The sequence below is a fragment of the Equus przewalskii genome, chromosome 24 (assembly GCF_037783145.1).
Source record: "Equus przewalskii isolate Varuska chromosome 24, EquPr2, whole genome shotgun sequence".
NCBI lineage: Eukaryota > Metazoa > Chordata > Mammalia > Perissodactyla > Equidae > Equus > Equus przewalskii.
Genome location: NC_091854.1, coordinates 25,748,850 through 25,756,314, shown reverse-complemented (window position 1 = coordinate 25,756,314; position 7,465 = coordinate 25,748,850). Strand labels below are relative to the sequence as shown.

The following is a 7,465-nucleotide window of genomic DNA, read 5'->3' as shown; positions in this document are numbered from 1 at the left end:
TTTTGTACCAGTACCATGCTGTTTTGATCACTGTAGCTTTGTAGTATGTTTTGAAATCGGGGATTGTGATTCCGCCGGCTTTGTTTTTCTTGCTCAGGATTGCTTTAGCAATTCGCAGTCTTTTGTTGCCCCATATGAATTTTAGGATTGTTTGTTCAATTTCTGTGAAGAATGTTCTTGGGATTCTGATTGGGATAGCATTGAATCTGTAGATTGCTTTAGGTAGTATGGACATTTTAACTATGTTTATTCTTCCGATCCATGTGCAAGGAATGTTTTTCCATCTCTTTATGTCATCGCCTATTTCTTTCAAGAAAGTCTTGTAGTTTTCATTGTATAGATCCTTCATTTCCTTGGTTAAGTTTATCCCAAGGTATTTTATTCTTTTCGTTGCGATTGTGAATGGGATTGAGTTCTTGAGTTCTTTTTCTGTTAGTTCATTGTTAGTGTATAGAAATGCTACTGATTTATGCACGTTAATTTTATACCCTGCTACTTTGCTGTAGTTGTGGATTATTTCTAATAGTTTTCCTATGGATTCTTTGGGGTTTTCTATATATAAGATCATGTCGTCTGCAAACAGTGAGAGTTTTACTTCTTCGTTACCTATTTGGATTCCTTTTATTTCTTTTTCCTGCCGAATTGCTCTGGCCAGCACCTCCAGTACTATGTTGAATAGGAGTGGTGAAAGTGGGCACCCTTGTCTTGTTCCCGTCCTCAGAGGGATGGCTTTCAGTTTTTGTCCATTGAGTATGATGTTGGCTGTGGGTCTATCATATATGGCCTTTATTATGTTGAGGTACTTTCCTTCTATACCCATTTTATTGAGGGTTTTTATCATAAATGGGTGTTGGATCTTGTCGAATGCTTTCTCTGCATCTATTGAGATGATCATGTGATTTTTGTTTTTCATTTTGTTGATGTAGTGTATCACGTTGATTGACTTGCGGATGTTGAACCATCCCTGTGTCCCTGGTATAAATCCCACTTGATCATGGTGTATAATCTTTTTGATGTATTGCTGTATTCGGTTTGCCAAAATTTTGTTGAGGATTTTTGCATCTATGTTCATCAGTGATATCGGCCTGTAGTTCTCCTTCTTTGTGTTGTCCTTGTCAGGTTTGGGGATCAGAGTGATGTTGGCTTCATAGAATGTGTTAGGGAGTACTCCATCTTTCTCAATTTTCTGGAACAGTTTGAGAAGAATAGGTATTAAGTCTTCTTTGAATGTTTGGTAGAATTCTCCAGAGAAGCCGTCCGGTCCTGGACTCTTATTTTTGGGGAGGTTTTTGATTACCGTTTCTATTTCCTTACTTGTGATTGGCTTTAATGCTTTTCATTGTTCCTTTTCTAGGTAATTTTTCTCCATTCTTGCCTTATAGTGGATGGATTTTTTTCTCCTATCAATTTCTTTTGTATACTGTACAAGATTTTAAGTTATACACTCATATTTTCCAGTGGGTAGTTTAGAAATTTTTAACACATAGAATTAACTTATCCAAATTGTAATATACTCAGAATTTTCATTCTAGTTTCAAATAGTGCAAGTTCCATGAAACGCTTTTATTTTTAATCAATGTAACTTATTTTCAAATTAATTTTTATTTGAACTTTTAAAAAATTAGATGATGTTGTAGTCACCTATCGGAGGTGGGACAGATGCTCCCACCTATAATTTGTTTTGAATATCAAGACTGACGACACTGCACACACACCAAGAGGGTGTGAAAAAGTCTATTATTCATTTAATGAGGCTTTGTGGCCAGAGCAGGGTGATGTCCCCAGCTGGTTCAAAATATTTTGAGAGAGCAGGGAAAGGAAACCCGGTAGGCTTTTATTTTGGGTGTGGGGCTGGGATAAGGGTTCCTGTGTGCTGGCACTTCCTGTGAGTGCCCAAGGAGGGAACAAATCAGCTTTCTCATCAGCTTGCCCTGATACGGGGCCGAAGGAGAAAGGAGAGTGCTGGGGCTTGAAAGCTGTCAGCAGTCAAGCATCAAAAATGGAGCCAGACTCTGGTTACAATTTATCCCTAATATTTGACTGATGACTAAAATGTGCCATGTTTCATTTAATTGAATTTGTTCTCGTTTAAGTAAGACATTACAGTGCTTTATGAGGCCTGTAGCCTGAAACTAGTAAGGGTGTTGAAAGTTCTATTGAATACCTTGTTCAAGAGCCCAGCTCTGTATATTCTGAGAAGTGAAATGAGTGCCTTGGTCTGCAACTCCGGAGAGGATATGGGGTGTCTTAGTGAGGGCTTGTACTGTGGCTTTAGCATGTGCAGCAACATGTGTGACCTTAGTTTATATTTTGGGTGTCTGTGAGGCAAGAGAGACCTCGAGTTCTTTGTTCCAAAGGGAAGATCTTGGCTAAGGAATTGTTGCTGCCATTAGACTGGACCAAAGATTTGGTTAAAAAAGTACAGATGATGCTGACTGTTGGCCAGAGTATCTAGTGTTAAGATGGCTGACTGAAGTTTAGCCAATTTTGCTGACTCTTGGGTCCCTTTCTTGATCTGGAACATGCAGTTAAAGGATGAAAAGACGTAACTCTTCATCTCGTGTAATGGCTTTGCCATCTCGTGTAATGGCTTTGCCATCCTTCTTATACGAACTCCCTTTGATGCTCACTCAGCTGATACCAAGGAGCTCCTCAGGAAGCTAAGGGCACAGAAGAGGAGTGACCTTCTCCATCACTGTGGCATTTGGCAAGGGAATGAGGATGGGACAATACCCCTCTCCTCCCCCCTCCACCCCACTCCTGCAGGGCGGATAAGCCGGAAAGCCAAGGTTCTGTTCATCTTGTAGCAAAGAGACTTCGGTGGTCTTGCTGAGCTCATGGGGTGTTTCCAGCACTCAAGGCATAATGGGCAACTGGGTATGGAGGGTCATGGGCTCAGGTCCTGTAAAGCTTCTGTTTTCAGGGAAGCTCAGTGTGTAGCCAGCAATTGCCTCTTTAATGGATACAGTGGGGCTAAGGAGTGCAATTTCTTGCAAGGGAAGCCCATGGGCAACTTACGGGCATCATGGGTGAGAAAGGGACTCTAGGAGGAATGCCACAAGGTTACTAAAGCCCCTACAGTGAAGAAGTCTTTAGGGAACACTAATGAAGTTCCTGTTGTATTGCAATTTGGACAGATTCTGGAGCCTTTGTTGTAGGATGTTTCATTCATAATGGACTGATTTGTGTGTAACAGCATAAGTGGGCTTAAGTAAGATTTGTAAGTGAGGAACATATTGTCTCCAGAACCCAAAGCCTAAAAAATCTTGGGCTTCTTTCGGCTGCCCTAGTGGGAAGCTCTCCCTCCGCTACTCCCACACCCACACCACGTGCCCGCTCAGCTAGTCCTCGCAGCTGCCCGCGCTCCTTGTATGTGGCAAGGATGCTCCCTGGACGTGGCGGGGATGCTCCCTGGATGTGGCAAAGATGCTCCTTGTATATGGAGGGGATGCTCCCTACATGGCGGCGGGGAGCCTGCGAGCTTGGGCTCCCTGCGAGATGAGGTGCTGCTCACTGAGAACTAGCCTAGCTCTGAGGAGCAACCGTCTGGAACTCCACCCAAGTGAACGGGCTGCTGCAGTGCCTCGGCCCCCGGGGCCTGGTGGTGCTTGGCTTCTAGCGCACCCCGTTCGGGCATCCGCAGAACGCCAAGAACGAAGAGATCCTGAATTTCCTCAAGCTCGTCCCAGTAGGCGGCGGGTTCTTGCCCAACAACAAGCTCTTTGAGAACTGCAAGGGGAGTGGCGCGCAGGCGCACCTGCCTGCACCCAGTGACAACGACTCTGCACTGCTGACCGACCCCAAGTTCATCACCTGGTCTCCAGTGTGCTGCAAAGGTGTCGCCTGAAACTTCGAGAAGTTCCTGGTGAGCCCGGATGGTGTGCCTGTGCGCAGGTGCAGCCGCTGCTTTCCCACCAGCGACATCTAGCCAATATGGAAGCCCTGCTGTCCAGGGCGCCCCTCGGACCCTGTGGCTTGGCCGGCGGAGCACTGCCCTGGGTGCGTGTGTAGGGGTGTGTGCAGAGCAGGGTGTCACCCTTGACGGTGTGTCCTCTAAATCTGCATGAAGGAACGCCTGATATGCAGGAAAATCCCCTGAGATGGAGGCTGGTCCCGTCCCTCCCAGCCTCTCCTCTCCCGGACCCAGACTCCTCACTAATAAAGTGCCTAGTGTCAGCAAACAACAACAGCGACAAAGCACACACACACCTGGGGTTTGTTGTATCATCATGGGTGCTGAGAGGGTCAATGCTGTTTCTTGACAGTGTCAGGGATGCAGCAGCTCTCAGCTTATCAGATACTTTTCAGGAATTTAACTCAAGTGGTGGGGCCTTGTATTATGTGTGGGGCAATGGCCAGTTTCCTTTTCATGAACCCTTTTGTGAGTTTACGTATATCCTGAATAAGTGTGTCAAATGAATCTCCTCGGAGAAGGAGGTCATCGGTGTGATAGCATATTTGTGCTCCTGGAGAAAGTCAGATGCAGTTAAGTGTGCGTAGACATTATGTATGATCACAGGGATGTTGAGGTAACCTGTGGGTGGCCAGGCAGCATGCATTATTGTGTCCCTTACAGGATGAAGGCAAGCTGCATCTGAAAGGCTGTTGAAATAGACGCTGAATATATTAGCCAAATCTATGACTGCGAAGTGTTTACCAGTTGCTGGTTGGATGGAGTCAGTAATTTTAATAATATTCCGTGTGGGGACCTTAATTGGTGTGACTATAGCATTAACATTACAGCAATGTACTATGAGGTGCCACTCATTCTTTCCAGGTTTAAAAGCAGGCCAAATTGGGCTGTTAATTAGAGAAGCAGTAGAAATAATCACTACTTCTCTACATAGGTCTTATATAATGGGTTTCGATTCTTAGAGGTGCCATTTTAATTTATATTGGGCTCTATCAACTATTTTATCTGAGGGGAAAATCCATAGGGTCTTATTTTATCAAGCCAATTGTGAGTGCCAAAGACTTAATTTCATTTTAATTTATGGCTCATTGGGTCAGAGCAACCATGACTGCCATGGGGTATTTTAGAAAACCAGGCACTATGTCCTGAGGGAATTTAGGCAAGGCAATAGTTCCAGAGGCTAAGGGAAGGCATACCTGTTTATCCTCATTTTATTGTCTGCAGCTCTCCTAATGTTACGAGGAAACTTTGTTTAAATTTAGTGGGATCTCCAGGAATAACTGTAATTGCAGCTCCCATAATGATTAAGGCCACGAAGGTTTGCCAACTGGTGCGTTTCGGCAGATGTTAAAGTTAATTCAGAATCTATGTTGCAGAGGCAAACCGCCAATCATCACCCTTTTATCTTTTTGTGGCATAAATCCTTTTAGTGAATTTTGGGTTTTCAATTGAGTTGAATTTGGACCTTTGTTTCCATTTTTTCTTTTTATCTCTTTCCCCTATAGTCAGGTTTATGTTTTTGGTCTTTTTTGGTGGCTACTAGATATATTTTGGCAGGGCAGGGTGTCCTCTACTCTGCTCTTATAAGGTTTATAAAAGTGTCTCCTTCCAGAGAGCCTCAAATCAGTATTGTTAGGGTTAGGGGCTTCCCCAGTGTTAAGCCTACGGCTGTTCCACAGGGATGGCATGGGTGCGTTTCCTGCTACCAGGATCTCTGTTGTGACAGAAGCATAGTTAGCAGCAGCAACAATGATGTTTTGTAGCATCCTAGTGAGCCATTTGCTTTTAGTAGTATGACAGCACGCTACGTCGTAACTGCTCCTCTTCTGCCTGAGCCGTCACCCAGTGGGCTCACATATTACACAGGGTGTCAGTCTTTTCCCCGAACATTCTCTAGAGTGGGACCAATGCCTGTTGAGACACACACTCAATGGTCACAGGGAAGTCTAGTTCCCCTGATCCTGGTGTTGGTCATGGCTTATGCTGGAATCAAGACGTATACTTCAATCTGAGACACACAAGTCCAGGCTGAGGTGTAATACCCAGGCCTTTTTTTTTTTTTTTTTTTTGAGGAAGGTTAGCCCTGAGCTAACTGCTACCAATCCTCCTCTTTTTTGCTGAGGAAGACTGGCCCTGAACTAACATCCGTGCCCATCTTCCTCTACTCTATATGTGAGAAGCCTACCACAGCATGGCTTCTCAAGCAGTGCCATGTCTGCACCCGGGATCCTGGGCCACCGAAGCTGAAGGTGCACACTTAACTGCTGCACCATGGGCTGGTCCCTACCCAGGCCATTCTAAGGAGGGCCCCAATCCCATAGTCCTGTTCCTAAACGCTAATTATCAAAATCTTCCAACTCATCTTGGTGTTATGAACTGACAGTTTGTTTGTGTCTTCCCAAAGTTCATATGTTGAATGGGGGTGGGGGTCTCTGTGAGGCCAGAGCTTGCGTGGTTAGAACTTCTTGCAGATGCCAAAGGGGAGAACAGCCAGGCTTTCTGGGCAGCTTATTAGATGTGGGACTTGAAAGCTGTCAGCAGTCAAACATCAAAAATGGAGGCAGACTCTTTATTACAGATACTTTAACTATCTAATTATCACTTTTTTGGAATAATCTTTTCCTCTCTAGCCTTTTTCTCTCCACATTTAAGTTTGTTTTAATTTCTCTTGCTTGAGATTCATAGAGCTTCTTGGCTCTGTATATTTGACATTTCATCAGTTCAGGAACATTCTCAGTCGTTATCTCTTCAAAAATTGCCGCTACCTCTTTTTCTCTTTCCTCTCGTTCTGAAACTCGAATTTGTCATGCATTAGACTCTTCACGTCTTCTAATGTCTCTGTTACATTTTTAGTCGTATTACCCATGCATTCCTTGTACTGTCTTATGATCACTATTCAAACTCAGTAATCTATTCTTCAGTTATATCTGCTTTCCTGTGAGCTCACTGATTTTTTAATTTTGACAAACATAGTTTCCATCTGTAGAAGTTTTAGTTATTAATTTTAATCGAATTAGTCATATTTTAAAGTTCTGTTGTCAATCTTTGTATTTTAATTCCTTTCATTTATTCAGAGTTTGATGATGGCAGTGTCAGAACTTTTTCTGGGTGTTCTGCGGTGTGGCTTGCCATCTGCCTCTCACGCATAGTGCTTCTTTTCCTTTCACTTTTGACAGAGAAGTTATATTTTTTAGTTTATCTGTGAAAATCCTTTGAGTTCTAGGAGGAAGATGGATCCCTCTAGAGTGTATTAGATTTGGTCCTTATAGGAACCTGGGGCACCAACCTAGGCTTACTAAATTAAACTCTTCACATGAAGTTTATTGGCCCACTCATGTATTATGCGTTGTCATTCCAAAGCCACTTTGAGGAAACGTTTTGGGGTTAGGAATTCTTGAGGAAGACGTTTTCCTGTCTCTATTCAGGATCAAAATTCAAGACAAGTGACTTTCCCTGTAGTATTCTTGAGGAGGCATTGGTTTACTTTTAATTCACTCCTATAGTGAGGTTGTGAACCACAGGCTTTGTATACTGCCTCCAATGCCCCTTGTG

General features: G+C 43.6%; 1 pseudogene; it reads left to right on the top strand.

Moving 5' to 3' along the window:
* The first annotated feature begins 3,404 nt into the window (after positions 1 to 3,404).
* LOC103548997 (glutathione peroxidase 1 pseudogene) lies at positions 3,405 to 3,928 on the top strand (annotated as a pseudogene).
* The last annotated feature ends 3,537 nt before the right edge of the window (positions 3,929 to 7,465 follow it).